The 15,632-nt window shown below is 45.1% G+C and overlaps 1 long non-coding RNA gene across 1 annotated transcript in view; it reads right to left on the bottom strand.

Annotated features, from left to right (window-relative positions):
- Positions 1-14,673, bottom strand: part of LOC120638372 — a 47,547-nt gene extending 32,874 nt beyond the window's left edge. Inside the window, exon 1 of the long non-coding RNA XR_005660002.1 lies at positions 14,571-14,673. This is a non-coding gene — a long non-coding RNA (uncharacterized LOC120638372). The remainder of the gene's footprint in view (positions 1-14,570) is intronic.
- Positions 14,674-15,632: the final 959 nt, after the last annotated feature.

Here is a 15,632-nt window from a genome sequence, read left to right as displayed (position 1 = left end):
CTTCTAGACTGTAAGCTTGTTGTGGGCAGGGAATGCATTCATTATATTGTTATACTGTCCTCTCCCAAGAGCTTAGTACAGTGCCCTGCACACAGTAAGCAGTCAATAAATATGACTGCCTGACATTTAAGCACTCAAGCATTTTAAGCAAATCTTTCCCAGAAAATTTCCAGAACTTCTGCTTCTTTAAAAATAATTCTGTATGTCTGTCTCTGCCATTAGACTGAATGCTCCTTGAGGACAGCTATGGGGTGTTTTGCTTTTGCCATGCTTTCTGAAGCGTGTGATAAATGACAATCCTCTGCACTCAGTAGGTGCTCAGGAAATAACCGTGATTGATGGTTTCCAGCTGTTCAGAAGGCCGCCAGGATCTAGAGATACCGTTTCAAGCCTATTAAGAATGAACTTGACTGCCTAATTTCAGATTTAATGTAGTGCCGACGAAGCCTCAAACTCAGCAAAACGATTAGTTTTTCACTAAAGCACGAATTTAAAAAATCTTCCCACCTCAAGAGGTTTTTAACAGTCTAAAGCTTAGAGCAAGGTCTTATTGGTGGTAGGCCTCTGTTTCATCTGAACACGGTGGCCTGGTTCCAGTAGAGTTCACTTGCAGTTCAGGTACTGATAAACCAGCAGGCCCCCAAACTCTTTCCCAAAGGACTGCAGCATTAGAAATTGGAAAGGGAGAGGATTAGGAACTTGTCTGAAAGCCAATAGTGAAAAATGTGCCGTGTCAGTTTCTAGATAAGCGGGATTGTCTCCATTAGCTAGCTGGTCTGCTCATTTAGGGACACACATGTGCAGCGCACACCACGTTCTTCTCTGCAGGGCCAGGAGATAAGCAAATTGAAAGCCTTGCATGGTCGGATGAGCTAAGGGCAGGAGGGTGGCCATTTTGTGCACGTCTGAGGATTCCTCTTCCACTTTTCCCCTCGACAAAAGCAGGAAATGGGATGCTCAGAAGCTTCTATAATCCTGATGACCAATTCAGCCCTCCCAAGTTACAACTCACTTTTCCTCCTCTTTTAGCCAACTTTTGCTGCTGGATTTCTGCTTTTTGGACTATTTCCCTGTGCCCATAGCTGTTCCAAATCTTCTTAATATCCTAATCAGTTTAGGCTGTTTACTGGCTTTCATTTATTTAATGAAATTGTCCTGTGAGGCTCCAAGGCAAAAAACCCCAACGAAGTTAAAAATGGGGAAACAACTCCAAGGCGGTGGGTATGATTGTGTTACTAGAGGAATCCTTGAAGGGTATGAGAAATCGATAGTTTGGATTTTATCAAGGGAACTGAAACTTCTATGAATCTTAACATGGCCCTCACGGCAATTTTTCATCTTCTGTCACTTCACTGTTAGCTCCTTCTCTTCTTTCATGTGAACGTTCAGTATCTTTATTATTAGAACTAAACCCACCCTTCAACCCAACTCCCTATTCTGTCGTGACTCTCCAGAATCCCCAGAATCCAAATCTTATGCTTCTCTTTCTATAGATCATTTTTACCAACTCATTCCTTGGCTGCCTGACTGAGAGAGAGCCTGCCAACACAGTTTATCCTCTAGGTTTTTAAGTCACAACTGCCTTTCATTAGCACATTTTCTACTCCTTCTGTAATCGACAACTTCTTCAAAGATGTCCAAGGGAGACTGAGTCATGAGAAGCAATGTGGCCTAGGGGAAAGAGCCCAGGCCTGGAAGTCAAAGGACCCAGGTTCTAATTCTGGCTGTGCCACTTACCTGCTGTGTGACCTTGGGCAAGACACAACTTTTCTGTGCTTCAGTTCCCTCATCACAAAATGGAGATCCAAAGTCTGTTCTCCTTCCTACTTAGATGGTGAGTCCCGTTTGGGACCTGATTATTTTATGTCTACCTCTGTGCATGATTAAATGTGTAACAAATACTATTATTATTATTGCTATTTTTACTGTTGTTGTTTTTGTTGCAGCATGGTGTAGTGGCTAGAGCATGGGACTGGGAGTTAGAACGCCATGGTTTCTAATTCCGACTCCTCCATTTGTCTGCTGTGTGACCTTGGGTAGTCGCTTCACTTCTCAGTGTCTTAGTTATCTCATCTGTAAAATGGGGATTGTGACTGTGAGCCCCATGTGGGACAAGGACTGTGTCCAACATGATTTGTTTGTATCCACCCTAGTGCTTAGAATAGTGCCTGGCACACAGTAAGCGCTTAACAAACACTACAGTTATTATTATTGTTGCTGTTACAAAAGTATTTGTGCATAGTGGAGGACGGGTGGTGAGAGATTGTCCATGTTAATACCTTGGTTGTGTGACTAATTCCCTTACAAACCCCACGCCTTAGGCCCACTGTTGCCCAAAGCTGCAATTATTGTAAAATCTAACATCCCTTTTTGTGCTAAGCAGAAGCATGTAACTGTATTCACCCAACTCTTTTGATCACTGATTTCACTAGTTGGTTGTCAAGACTCCGAGAGGCTTTGTAGTTTAGAGGATGTAAGTTTTTTTAATGTTCCTTTAAGAGAACTTCAGGCAGTGAAACAAGAAGGAACGATTGAGTAGTGGCCATCTGTGGTTTTTGCAGGTATTGATCCACATTAGGTATTGGGCCTAGAAGTCTCATCTAATTAGAATAGTCATTGATCTGCAGCATTTCCTAAATACAAGATCACCCAGGATGACCCAGGACTTTTAATGCTCAGGCAAAGCAGATTGAGGAAGTCAAAATGCAAAGTGGGAAAGAGTACTACTACTAATATTTGTTTGGCACTTAACCATGAGCCAGGCACTGTGCTAACTTCTGGGTTAGGTACAAGTTAATCACATCCAACAGACTTGTAGCTCACAATCTCTTCCATTCTCTCAATCTCACTTTCCCCATCTGTAAAATGGATTGGGTTTTCTAATCCCAGTCTCTGGAAACGAAAATAGACCCTTTGGCCTGCCCCTTGCCCCCCAGCATTCTTAAAGCTCATCTTAATAAGAAGCAGCGTGAGAAGCAGTGTGGCTCAGTGGAAAGAGCCCGGGCTTGGGAGTCAGAGGTCATGGGTTCAAATCCCAGCTCAGCCACTTGCCAGCTGTGTGACTTTGGGCAAGTCACTAACGTCTCTGTGCCTCAGTTACCCCATCTGTAAAGTGGGGATTAAGACTGTGAGCCCCACATGGGACAACCTGATCACCTTGTATCCTCCCCAGCACTTAGAACAGCGCTTAACAAATGCCATCATTATTATTATTTATTATGAATGGCCAGGGACATAAACATATACTGTCTTGCTGATTAGATATGGTTCTTTGGGAGAGGGGGGATAGCTGTGATCAGCAGTCTTATGCATCCATTGTTGAAACTGGGTAAAGGGGCATAGTGAAGTTGTGGTATCCTCCAGAATAGCACCGGAGAGGGTTTCATCTCTCGTCTCCTCATTATTTCTATGGACTGACAATGGGCCAGCCCTTCCCCCTCTCCCCACCACCGTTACCAGCCCTCACCTCAGTCCATTTCCTTCATCTTCTTTTCCTCCTCTCATTCCTTTCTCCTTTCCCTCCTCTCACCCCAAAGTGCACAAAACCGGGGACTTCCTCTCTCACCTCTGCTTTCCCCATGCAGCATAGGAAATTGTGCCAGTGATGGTGTCGGCCTGGATGCCAACATTAGGACTGAGCGTCACGGCCCCTACTCTTTCTTGGTCACCCTCACCGTCTGCACCAGTCCCTTGGGCTCTGTGGCAGGCCTGGGTCTTAGGCATCTTCTCAGTTGGCTAGCTTCTTTCGTTTATTTTCATCTCCTGATTGGTTTGGTTGGAATCCAACTCAAACACCCAGTTATTTTATCTATTTGTTCTGAGGGTTTGATGATCATTTGCTGTTCTTTTTTTTTAATGGAATTTGTTAATTGCTTACTATGGGGCCAGGCACTGCACTCAACTCATTTGCTCACGTGGCTTCCACTACCACCACTATGCGGATGATTCCCAAATCTACAACTCCAGCCCTGATCTCTCTCCCTCTTGGCAGTCCCGTAGCTCATCCTGCCTTCAAGACATCTCTAATTGGATGTCCTGCCGTCACCTCAAACTTAGCATGTCTAAAACAGAGCTCCTTATCTTCCCACCCAAACCCTGTCCTCTCCCTGACTTTCCCATCACTGTAGGCGGCACCACCATCCCTCCTGTGTTATCCTTGACTCCTCTCTCTCACTCAACCCACATATTTATTCTATCTATCACTCAATGCTGCCGGTTTGACTTTCACTACACGGCTAAAATCTGCCTTTTCTTCTTCGTCCAAACTGCTAGAACATTAATGCAAGTACTTATCCTAGCCCGTCTTGAATACCCTATCAGCCTCCTTGCTGACCTCCCAGCCTCCTGTCTCTCCCCACTTCGAGTCCGTTCTTCACTCTGCTGCCAGGATCATTGGTCTTCAAAAACGTTCAGTCCATTTTTCCCCAGTCTTTAAGAACCTCCGGTGGTTGCCCATCCACCTCCACATCAAATAGAAACTCCTTTCCATCAGTTATAAAGCACTCAATCACCGTGCCCTCCTACCTCACCTCACTACTCTTCTACTACAACCAAACCCATACACTTGACTCCTCTAATGCTAACCTCTCTACTGTACCTTGATCTCATCTATCTCGCTGCTGACCTCTTACCTACATCCTGCCTACGGCCTGGAATGCCCTCCCTCTTCATATCTGACAGTCAATTACTCTTCCCACCAACAAAGCCATATTGAAGGCACATCTCCTCCAAGAGGCCTTCCTTGACTGAGCTTTCCTTTCCTCTTCTTCTACTCCCTTCTTCGTTGCCCTGACTTGCTCCCTTTATTCATCCCCCCTCCCAGCCCACAACACTTTTTTACATATCTGTAATTTTACTTATTTGTATTAATATCTGTCTCCCCCTCTAAACTGTAAACTCATTGTGGGCCTGTGTCTATTATATTGTACTCTCCCAAGTGCTCAATACAGTGGTCTGCATACAGTAAGCACTCAATAAATACAACTGACAGACCGACTGAATAAGCGTTGGGGTAGATACAAGATCTTCAGGTGGGACACAGACCGTGTCCCACATGGGGTTCACAGTCTTAATCTTACAGATGAGGTAACTGAGTCACAGAGAAATTAAGTAACTTACCTATGGTCACACAGCAATCACACTGTGGAGCTGGGATTAGAACTCAGGGCCTCTGACTCCCAGGCCCCTGCTCTTTCTACTAGGCTCTGCTGCTTCTCTGGGATGTACGTTTTGATTTCTTCTTGAGGAAGGTAAATTGAAATTATCTATCAGCTTGATTTTTTTTAAATCTGCTGAATTTGACCTTTTTTAGATTAGTCCCTTTGAAGTCTCTACTCCAAAGGGAATAAGGAGAGCTTATATTCAATTATGTCAGAGGGAAAAGAAACACTGACATGAAAGTAAAACTGGTTAATAAATGAGTATGTGACATTCGCAATGGTCCTAAAATGGTTGAAGTGCTGCACCACTCTCTTTAAAAGTCTGTCTTCCACATGAAAAAAGAAAGAAAAATAAGAAATTGCAAAATTCGTAACAACAGCTATCAACACCGGATAAGGGAATATTTAGTAAATCAAAACCTATATAGAGGTCAAAGAGTTTGGATAGTCCTAGAGGTAGCATCTTGGAGGAGCAGTGTGGCCTGATGGAAAGGGCACCGACCTGGGAATCAGAAGCTCTGTGTTCTAATTCTGGCTCTGTCAGGTAATTGCTGTATGACCTTGGGCAAGTCACTTAACTTATCTGTGCCTCACTCAGTTCCCTCTCTGTAAAACGGGGATTCAATACCTGTTCTCCCTACTACTTAGACTGTGGACCCCATGTGAGACAGGGACTGCCCAACCTGATTCTCCTGTATCTATCCCAGCACTTAGTACAGTGCTTGGCACGTAGCATACACTTAAATGAATGCCACACATAGTAAGTGGTATGGATCATTTTCTCCAGCTCAGAAGGAGACCAAGTTTGAGGGAGTGTGAGGTGGAAGCTCCCATGGCTTCAACTATCATCTCTATGCAGATGACACACAAATCTACATCTCCCCGTTCTCTCCCCGTCCCTTCAGACTCCTATCCCCTCCTGCCTCCAGGAAGTCTTCACCTGGATGTCTGCCCGCCACCTAAAACTCAATATGTCCAAAACTGAGCTCCTTATCTTCCCTCCCAAGCCCTGTCCTCTTCATGACTTCCGTGTCACTGTGGATGGTACGATCATTCTTCCCGTCTCTCAAGCCCGCAACCTTGGTGTCATCCTTGACTCAGCTCTCTCATTCACCCCACAACCAATCCGTCACCAAGGCCTGCTGGTCTTTCCTTTACGGTATCACCAAGATCCGCCCTTTTCTCTCCATCCAAATGGCTATCTTACTGCTACAGGCTCTCGTAATATCCCCGGCTGGATTATTGTTTCAGTCTTTTCTCTGATCTCCCTTCCTCCCGTCTCTCCCAGCTCCAGTCTATTCTTCATTCCGTTGCCTGACTCATCTTCCTGCAGAAACACTCTGGGCATGTCACTCCCCTTCTTAAAAACCTCCAGTGGTTGCCTATCGACCTCCGCATAAAACAAAAACTTCTCACTCTGGGCTTCAAGGCTCTCCATCACCTTGCTCCCTCCTACCTCTCCTCCCTTCTCTCTTTCTACTGCCCACCCCGCACGCTCCGCTCCTCTGCCGCTCACCTCCTCACTGTCCCCCGTTCATGCCTATCCCGCCATCGACCCCTGTACCATGTTCTGCCGCTGTCCTGGAATGCCCTCCCTCCTCACCTCCGCCAAACTAACTCTCTTCCCCTCTTCAAAGCCCTACTGAGAGTTCACCTCCTCCAAGAGGCCTTCCCAGACTGAGCTTCCCCTTTTCCCTCTGCTCCCTCTGCTTCCTCTCTGCTCCCCCTCACGCTCTGCTCCTTCTCCTTTCCCCCCTTCACCTCCCCTCAGCTAAGTCCCCTTTCCCTCCTTTCCCTCTGCTCCTCCTCCCTCCCTTCCCCTCCCCTCAGCACTGTGCTCATTTGTATAGATTTTTATTACCCTATTTATTTTGTTAGTGAGATGTACATCCCCTTGATTCTATTTATCATGATTAAGTTGTCTTGTTTTTGTCTGTCTGTCTTCCCCGATTAGACTGTAAGCCCGTCAGTGGGCACAGATTGTCTCTATCTATTGCCAAATTGCACATTCCAAGCACTTAGTACAGTGCTCTGCACATAGTAAGCGCTCAATAAATACTATTGATTGAACTCGTGGTTTGTAGGTGATTAATTCAAAATACCCGAAAGGGAACTCTTCACACAGTTGGTGGTAAACCAAGGGAATTTGTAACTCAGGAAGTTGTGTAGAGCAAGACCATCAGCAGGTCCAAGTTCAAGTCACGTTTGGTTGATAATGTGTTAATAGAGGGCATATTAGGATGTAGAAGCAAAACTTAGGAATGTACCAAGTACAGTCAGTTCCTCCAGAATGAATGTTTCCATTACCATGGCAGAATTTGGACAATATGCCTCTGGATAGAAAGCAACACGGCATTAGTGCATACAGGAGGGACTCAATAGGTACCACTGATTGATTGATTGATCGATCAGAAAAGACAGTTGGGGTGCCCAGACATGAAGTCAAACGGGAGGTGAACATTAAAGGGTGAGCTTTCCTTAGCATGCAATTCTTTAGGCATGCAACGCCTGCACTATGGAATCAATCAATCAGTGGTATTTATTGAGCACTTACTTGTGCCGACCACTGTACTAACCAGTCAGGAGTATTCAGATTGGTAGGCACGTTGCCTGCCCACAGGGAACTTTCAGCCTAGTGGGGGAGAAATAGTAAGTAGGATGCTATGGAAGCAGGAAAATGACTTAGAGGAAGTATGTATTAATTACGAACATCTCTTCCTCAGTATCAAATTAACCACTCCACAACTCATCCCTCTAGTGAGTCCCCATTTTTCTCCCCCAAATCGATGCAAACCCCTGATTATGATTGTCTCAAGAGCCCTAGCTGGCTCCACACTACCTTTCTGGCTTTATTTCTCACTACGGTGGAATGTTGAGTTCCCTGAACAATCAACACAGGACTCCGGGTAGAGATGATAATAATAATAATAATGTTGGTATTTAAGCGCTTACTATGTGCAGAACACTGTTCTAAGCGCTGGGGAAGATAGAGGGTAATCAGGTTGTCCCACGTGAGGCTCACAGTTTTCATCCCCATTTTAGAGATGAGGTAACAGGCATAGAGAAGTGAAGTGACTTGCCCACAGTCATACAGCGGACAAGTGGCAGAGCTGGGAATCGAACCCTTGATCTCTGACTCCCAAGCCTGGGCTCTTTCCACTGAACTAAGCTGAGAGATTGTGGAGTTACTATTGATGGTTTTTTTTAAATACTGACTCAATGTGTGGCAACGGCTAGAAAGAGCACTGAAATGTGGGAAATCAGGAAGAGCTTAGAAATCCCAGAGGGCATTGTCACCACTGGGCAAAATCATGGTACAAGCATGATGGTACCCGCATACCAGAAGCAATGTGCCGTGTGCAGCATGGCCTCGAGGAAAGAGCATGGGCCTTGGAGTCAGAGGACCTGAGTTCTAATCCCTGCTCCACAGATTGCCTGGTATGTAACCTTGGTCAAGTCACTTAACTTCTCTGTATCTTAGTTTTCTCAAATGCAAAATGGGGATTCAATACCTGTTCTCCTTCCTACTCAGACTGTGAGTCCACCGTGGGACAAGGAGTATGTCCGACCTGTTCCCCAGTGCTTAGAACAGTGCTTAACACATAGTAAGCGCTTAACAAAAATGTATCTATCAACCCTGTGTATTATACTTTCCCAATTGCTTAGTACAGTGGTCCGCCCAAAGTAAGTGCTCAGTGAATACCAATCATTGGTTGGGGAAAGAGCACAGGAAGCATTGTGGTGTAATGGATAGAGTGTAGTGGACAGAGCAGAGGCTTGGGAGTCAGAAGGTCATGGGTTCTAATCCCAGCTCCGCCACTTGTCTGCTTTGTGACCTTAGGCAAATCACTTAACTTCTCTGTGCCTCAGTTACACCATCTATAAAATGGGGAATACAACTGTGAGCCCTTTATTGTCCAACCCAATTTTCTTGTAACCACCCCAGAGCTTAGTACAGGGCCTAGCACATAGCAAACACTTAACAAATACCATACTTATTACTATTATTACTATTGTTAGGAATCAGGAATCCTGGGTTCCAGTCCTAGTCCCACCACTTGGCTGTCTGACCCTGGCCAAGTTGCCTAGGTGACCTCGGTGCCTCAGTTTCTTCATCTGTGCAGTGCAGATAAAATCTTGTTCTCCCTCTTTTCCACATTATGAGGGCTACTTGTTCACTCTGAACAATTGGGTTGGCTGTTCACCAGGACACATTTCCTCCAAGTATTCTGTTGCCATGGCTGCCATTATTTGTACCCAGGATTTTTTTGTGCTGTTATGAACAGCCAAAAAAATTAAATGAGAAGCATGACTTAGTTCATAGAGCATGGGCCTGGAAGTCAGAAGGACCTGGGTTTTAATCTCAGCTCTGCACTTGTCTGCTATGTGACCTTGGGCAAATCATTTAACTTTTCTGTGCCTCAGTTACCTCATCTGTAAAATGGGGATTAAGACTGTGAGCCCCACGTGGGACAACCTGATCACCTTGTATCCCCCCCAGCTCTTAGAACAGTACTTCACACACAGTAAGCTCTTAACAAATGTCATTATTATTATTACTTCACTTCTCTGTGCCTCAGTTACCTCATCTGTAAGATACAAGGCACTCAGGTTGTCCCACATGGGGCTCACAGTCTTAATCCCCATTTTACAGATTAGTTAACTGAGGCATAGAGAAGTTAAGTGTCTTGCCCAAAGTCACACAGCTAAATGGCAGAGTCAGGATTAGAACCCATGATCTCTGACTCCCAAGCCCTTTCCACTAAGCCACACTGCTTCACACTTGGGAAAGTACTGTACAACAAGAACTAAACACATTCCCTGCCCACAGCAAGCTCACAGTCTCGAGGAGAGAAGACAGACATCAATACAAATAAATAAAATTACAGATATGTTCATAAGTGCTAAGGGGCTGGTGGGCGGCGGGGTGGGAAAAGCAAAGGGAGCAAGTCAGGACAATGCAGAAGGAAGTGGGAAATGAGAAAAAGTGAGGCTTAATCTGGGAAGGCCTCTTGGATGAGATGTGCCTTCAATAAGGCTTTGAAAGGGGAGAGGGTAATTGTCATATTTGAGGAGGGAGGGCGTTCCAGGTCAGAGGTAGGACGTGGGCCAGGGGATGGGGGGCCAGACAGGCAAGACTGAGGCATAGTGAGAAGGTTAGGACCAGAGGAGCAAAGTAGGTGGGCTGGATTGTAGAAGGAGAGAAGTGAGGTAAGAGGGAGAGAGGCGATGGAGAGTTTTAAATCCAATGGTGAAGAGATTCTGCTTAATCCATAAGTGGATGGGCAACCACTGGAGATTTTTGAGGAGAGGAATGACATGTCCTGAACGTTGTGGTAGAAAGATGATCTGGGCAGCGGAGTGAAGTATAGATTGGAGTGGGCAGAGGCAGGAGGTTGGAAGGTCAGCAAGGAGGCTGATTCAGTAATCTAGGCAGGAGAGGGTGAGTGACTGAATTAACTTGGTAGCTGTTTGGATGGAGAAGAAAGGGCAGATTTTAGCGATGTTGTGAAGGTGGGACTGACAGATGGAATAATAATAATGATGTTGGTATTTGTTAAGCGCTTGCATGAGACAGAAGAGTCAAGGATAACACCAAGGTTCTGGGCCTGTGAGACTGGAAGGATGGTGGCACCACCACCACAGGAAGCAGCGTAGCTCAGTGGAAAGAGCCTGGGCTTCGGAGTCAGAGTTCATGGGTTCGACTCCCAGCTCTGCCACTTGTCAGCTGTGTGACTGTGGGCAAGTCACTTAACTTCTCTGTGCCTCAGTTACCTCATCTCTAAAATGGGGATTAACTGTCAGCCTCACGTGGGACAACCTGATTACCCTATATCTACCCCAGCACTTAGAACAGTGTTCTGCACATAGTAAGCGCTTAACAACTACCAACATTCTTATTAAAGTGACCAGAAAGTCTGGGAGAGGACAGGGTTTGGGTGGGAAGATATGGAGCTCTCTTTGGGATATATTATGTTTGAGGTGACAGAAGGACATCCAAATAGAGATATCTTGAAGGCAGGAGGAGATGTGAGCCTGGAAGTGGAAAGAGCCTGGGCTTGGGACTCAGAGTTCATGAGTTTGAATCCCAGCTCTACCACTTGTCAGCTGTGTGACTGTGGGCAAGTCACTTAACTTCTCTGTGCCTCAGTTCCCTCATCTGTAAAATGGGGATTAAGACTGTGAGCCCCACGTGGGACAACCTGATTCCCCTGTGTTTACCCCAGCGCTTAGAACAGTGCTCTGCACATAGTAAGCGCTTAACAAATACCAACATTATTATTAAGAGAGATTGGGGAGGAGCTGTAGATTTGGGCATCATCTGCATAGAGATGGTAGTTGAAGCCATCTTGTATCTATTTTAGCGCTTACTGCATTGCCTGGCACATAATGCTTATATACCATCGTCGTCATCATCATGTGGGACATTAGTTTGTATCTACCCCACCTTAGCAACTACCATAAAAAAATCAAGACTAAAAAGTAAATGTGCCTGAAAGCCTCTTGCTTTCATTCCCAAGGCAAATAGTTTCTTCTCAAAAGTGAGGGGTGAAATAGAAGACTGCAGCCTCCTTCCATATCAATAGTGAAATCAAACTTGGGCACCCTATTAGGCTCACCCTATTAGAGAAACAGCGTGGCTCAGTGGAAAGAGCCCGGGCTTGGGAGTCAGAGGTCATGGGTTCAAATCCTGGCTCTGCTGCTTGCCAGCTGTGTGACTATGGGCAAGTCACTTAACTTCTCTGTGCCTCAATTATCTCATCTGTAAAATGGGGATTAAGACTGTGAGCCCCATGTGGAACCACCTGATCACCTTGTATCCCCCCAGTGCTTAGAACAGTGCTTTGCACATAGTAAGCGCTTAACAAATACCAACATTATTATTATAGGAATTGTAATTATTTTTGCCTGCCTAGCCCATTAGAGTATAGGCTTCTTGTGGGTAGGAAACATGTCACTTCTTTATTTTATATTTCCCAAGCACTTAATACAGTGTATTGCACCCAGTAGATGCTCAATAAATAATATTACTTCATGGGAGGGGGTGATCTCATAGTGGTTGGAGAAAGACAATGCACAAAATAAACAGGCTACTACTGCCAGATCCCAGAAAGGTTCTGTCCCTTTAACCTATGTCTCGGCTTTCCCTCATTCCCTGGTGTTTCCAATCAAGAATTGCATTGGTTCCAGGTGATATTCACTCCCTTTAGCAGAGGTTCACCTGTGTTTCTCCCGCCTGTTTTCCTGTAGTTAGGTCTGCTTGTTGCATGTGGACAGTTACTCTCAGTTAACTTATGTTCTTTTTAAGAAAGCCTTTGGTTGGGAACTTTCTCTCCTTCAAAATAGGTAATGGGACAAGAAAGAAAGAAATTTTTGGAAAAAAAAATAGAAATTCAGGAGGATATGCTTCCCAGCAGAAATGGAGCAAGGGGTAAGTTAAGTTAAAAACTCATTCTGGTGTTATTCTCTACTTGGGGTAAATCTTCTGAGTTCTGTGGCTATCCCTTCTAAATTTGAGTAGGTACCACACAAACATTTGACCCAAATAAGCCAACCTATTAAATATTTATCCATTTCTAAGTTCCTGGAGCTGAAGCTAAAAATGAAGGAAAGTGGTGGTTCCTTTGATCTTTCAATTTGGTTTCAACAAAGAAAATAGGAGCCTTTCCTAAAAGCTAGAGTTCATGAGTTTCCCAGTGCAAAGTGACTTTCTTCTTCCAGATGCTTACTCAAGGCTTTTGAGGCTCTCGACTGGTGAGCTTGGTGCTTGGCATTTCTCCTAAGGGAATTTTTCTTTTTCATATGTCTCCACTCATTTCCTTACCCTTCTAACTGATCTCTGACTATGACTCCATTGTCTATAGTGATTGATGCTACTGAAGTCAGTAGCCAGTTAGAGCAAAGTTGAGGGCTAGCATATGAGGAGGCTGTTAGGAATTATACTTGAATTTTACACTTAGACACTTGCAGTGATAGAATTGCTACTGACTTGAGGAAACCTGATGGTAATTGTTAAATCTTCGGTGTGTCCATATGGCTGAAAGATTCTAGAAATGAAGCTCAGTTAGGTAGTAATGATATTTATCGATCACCCACTGGGTGCAGTGCCAATTGGCAATGCAGCTGCAGATCTGTGGAAAAATCTTTAACAAACTTATCCCACTGGCATTGATATTTAAGTGCCCCCTGCTGCCAATTGCAACAACCCTCTGCCTCTTTTTCCCTCACCTATGAAAGCACAAGCCCCTTTATTAAGCTGAGTTTATATACCACCAACCTGGATATAAATAATAATTATGGTACTTGTTAAGCATTTGCTATGTGCCAAGCACTATTCTAAGCACTGAGATACAAGGTAATCACGTTGTCCCACTTGGGGTCACAGTCTTAATCCCCATTTTATAGATGAGGTAACTGAGGCAAGGTAACTGAGAGAAGTTAAATGGCTTGCCCAAGGTCACACAACAGACAAGTGGCACAGCAGGGATTATAGGACCCACATCCTCTGACTCCCAAGCCTGGGCTCTTTCCACTAAGCCACACTGCTTCTCTAACCACATTCTATCATGGGGTAATAGAAGTTAGAGACCTCCAGGAACAGGAATTGAGTAATTCTCACATGTGTGCTCTCTCCCTCTGCTTAGTACAGTGCAATGCACACAGTAAGCACTTCATAAAGTCTGTTACTATTATCTTCCCCCCTCAAACCTCCTTTAGTTCTGTGCCTGGCCGCTCTGAGGCCTGGCACACACATAGGTGTCGTGTTTAACCTGACTATGCTAGTGGTGATATCAGCACGTCTTTCCTGGGCAAAGGTAGACTTGCTTAGAGATGGGAGCTTGAAGATCTGAAGCAGTGACTTGCCCAAATTCAGCCAGTGAGTTGGTGGATGGATGGAGCTAGAGTGATTCTGGCAGTCCTGGGACCTCAGGTGTGGGCACAATGGCCCTGCCTAAAGATTTCTTTTTGCCTCTTTAAAAGACACATACCTGCCATTGGTTAGTTGTTTTGGATTAGCATTTTTCTTTCTTAAGTGCTTACAATGTCCCAGATACTGTCCTAAGCATGAGGGTTGATAGAAGCTAATCAGATTGGGCACAGTCCATGTCCCACATGGGACTCTTCATCTTAATCACCATTTTACAGATGAGATAACCAAGGTGAAATGACTTGCCCAAGGTCACACTGCAGACCAGTGGCAGAGTTTGGATTAGACCCCAGGTCCTTCTAACTTCCAGGTTTGTGGTCTATCCACTAGGCCACGCTGCTTCTCCTGGCATAGGTGCTGCTCTTTGGGTGTCATTTGGTCAGAGAGGAAGGAGGATGCATTTCTGGTTTACTGGGCTGGGGAGGGAATTTTCTTTTTAGTGGGATCCTAGAATCCACACCTGACCATATGGATGTAAACACCTTTTGGACAGGACAGGATCCTTCTTTCTCACTTGGTCGCTCTCCTCCAAGGTTTCTCACAGGCCTCAGGTGAATGCTGGACTCTTGCTTGGGATGGGGTGCCATACATGGAATTAAATCCTAGGCAGCACCTGGCGCTGGAATTGTGGGTGTGGTTACCATGGGAACCAGGAGGGAGGCTTCCAGGACCTTGGCTCCTTTCCAAGAGACCTCTTCCCTTCTGGAAGCTAGCGGCTCTATCATTCCATTATTCATATACCTGTACCTTCAGATCCCTCCCTGCTCTTCTTTCTATCATGGATCTGGAAAGTGGACCTCTGGGAGCACCTCACTTTTTTGCAGTGCAAAATGTGTGCTTCTTTTGAAGAAGCAAGGCCTAGTGGATAGTGCACAGGCCTGGAATTCAGAAGGACCTGAGTTCTAATTTTGGCTCCACCACTTGTCTGCTCTGTGACCTTGGTCAAGTCCCTTAACTTCTCTGGGCCACAGTTACCTCATCTGTAAAATGGGGATTAAGATTGGGAGTCCTTTGTGGGATGAGGACTGAATCCAACCTGATTAGCTTGTATTCTACCCCAGTGCTTAGTACAGTGCCTGGCACATAGTATGTGCATAACAAAAACCATACAAGAAAGGGACAAATGGGGAGATCCAGAAGGGGCCAGTCTTTCACAATGCCTGATGCTTCAGGTTGTGCCACAAGGGAGGAGGGAATGAAAGTAAAGGCCAGATCAGAGAGCTGAGTGCTTAATGTTGGGATTTAGGTGTTTCCAATTTACCTTTCACTATTCACCCTCTTCTACAAGGAGACTAGGGCTACTGACTAAAAGGGCAGAGTATACCTGTAGCTTTTAGTGGTTTTAAGAATAATATATCCACCAACTCTGTTGGACTCTCCCAAGTATTTAGTCTCAGCACCCAGTAAGCACTCAAATATTTATTGATAGTCAAGTACTGTACTGAGCCCTAGGGTAGATGCAATACAGTGTCCGTCTAATTTGATTATCTCGTATCTACCCCAGATCTTAAAAAAGAGCTTGACATACAGTAAGTACTTAAATG

The sequence above is a fragment of the Ornithorhynchus anatinus genome, chromosome 4, assembly GCF_004115215.2.
Source record: "Ornithorhynchus anatinus isolate Pmale09 chromosome 4, mOrnAna1.pri.v4, whole genome shotgun sequence".
In the NCBI taxonomy this organism is placed as follows: Eukaryota; Metazoa; Chordata; class Mammalia; order Monotremata; family Ornithorhynchidae; genus Ornithorhynchus; species Ornithorhynchus anatinus.
This window is presented reverse-complemented; position numbering and strand designations above follow the sequence as displayed.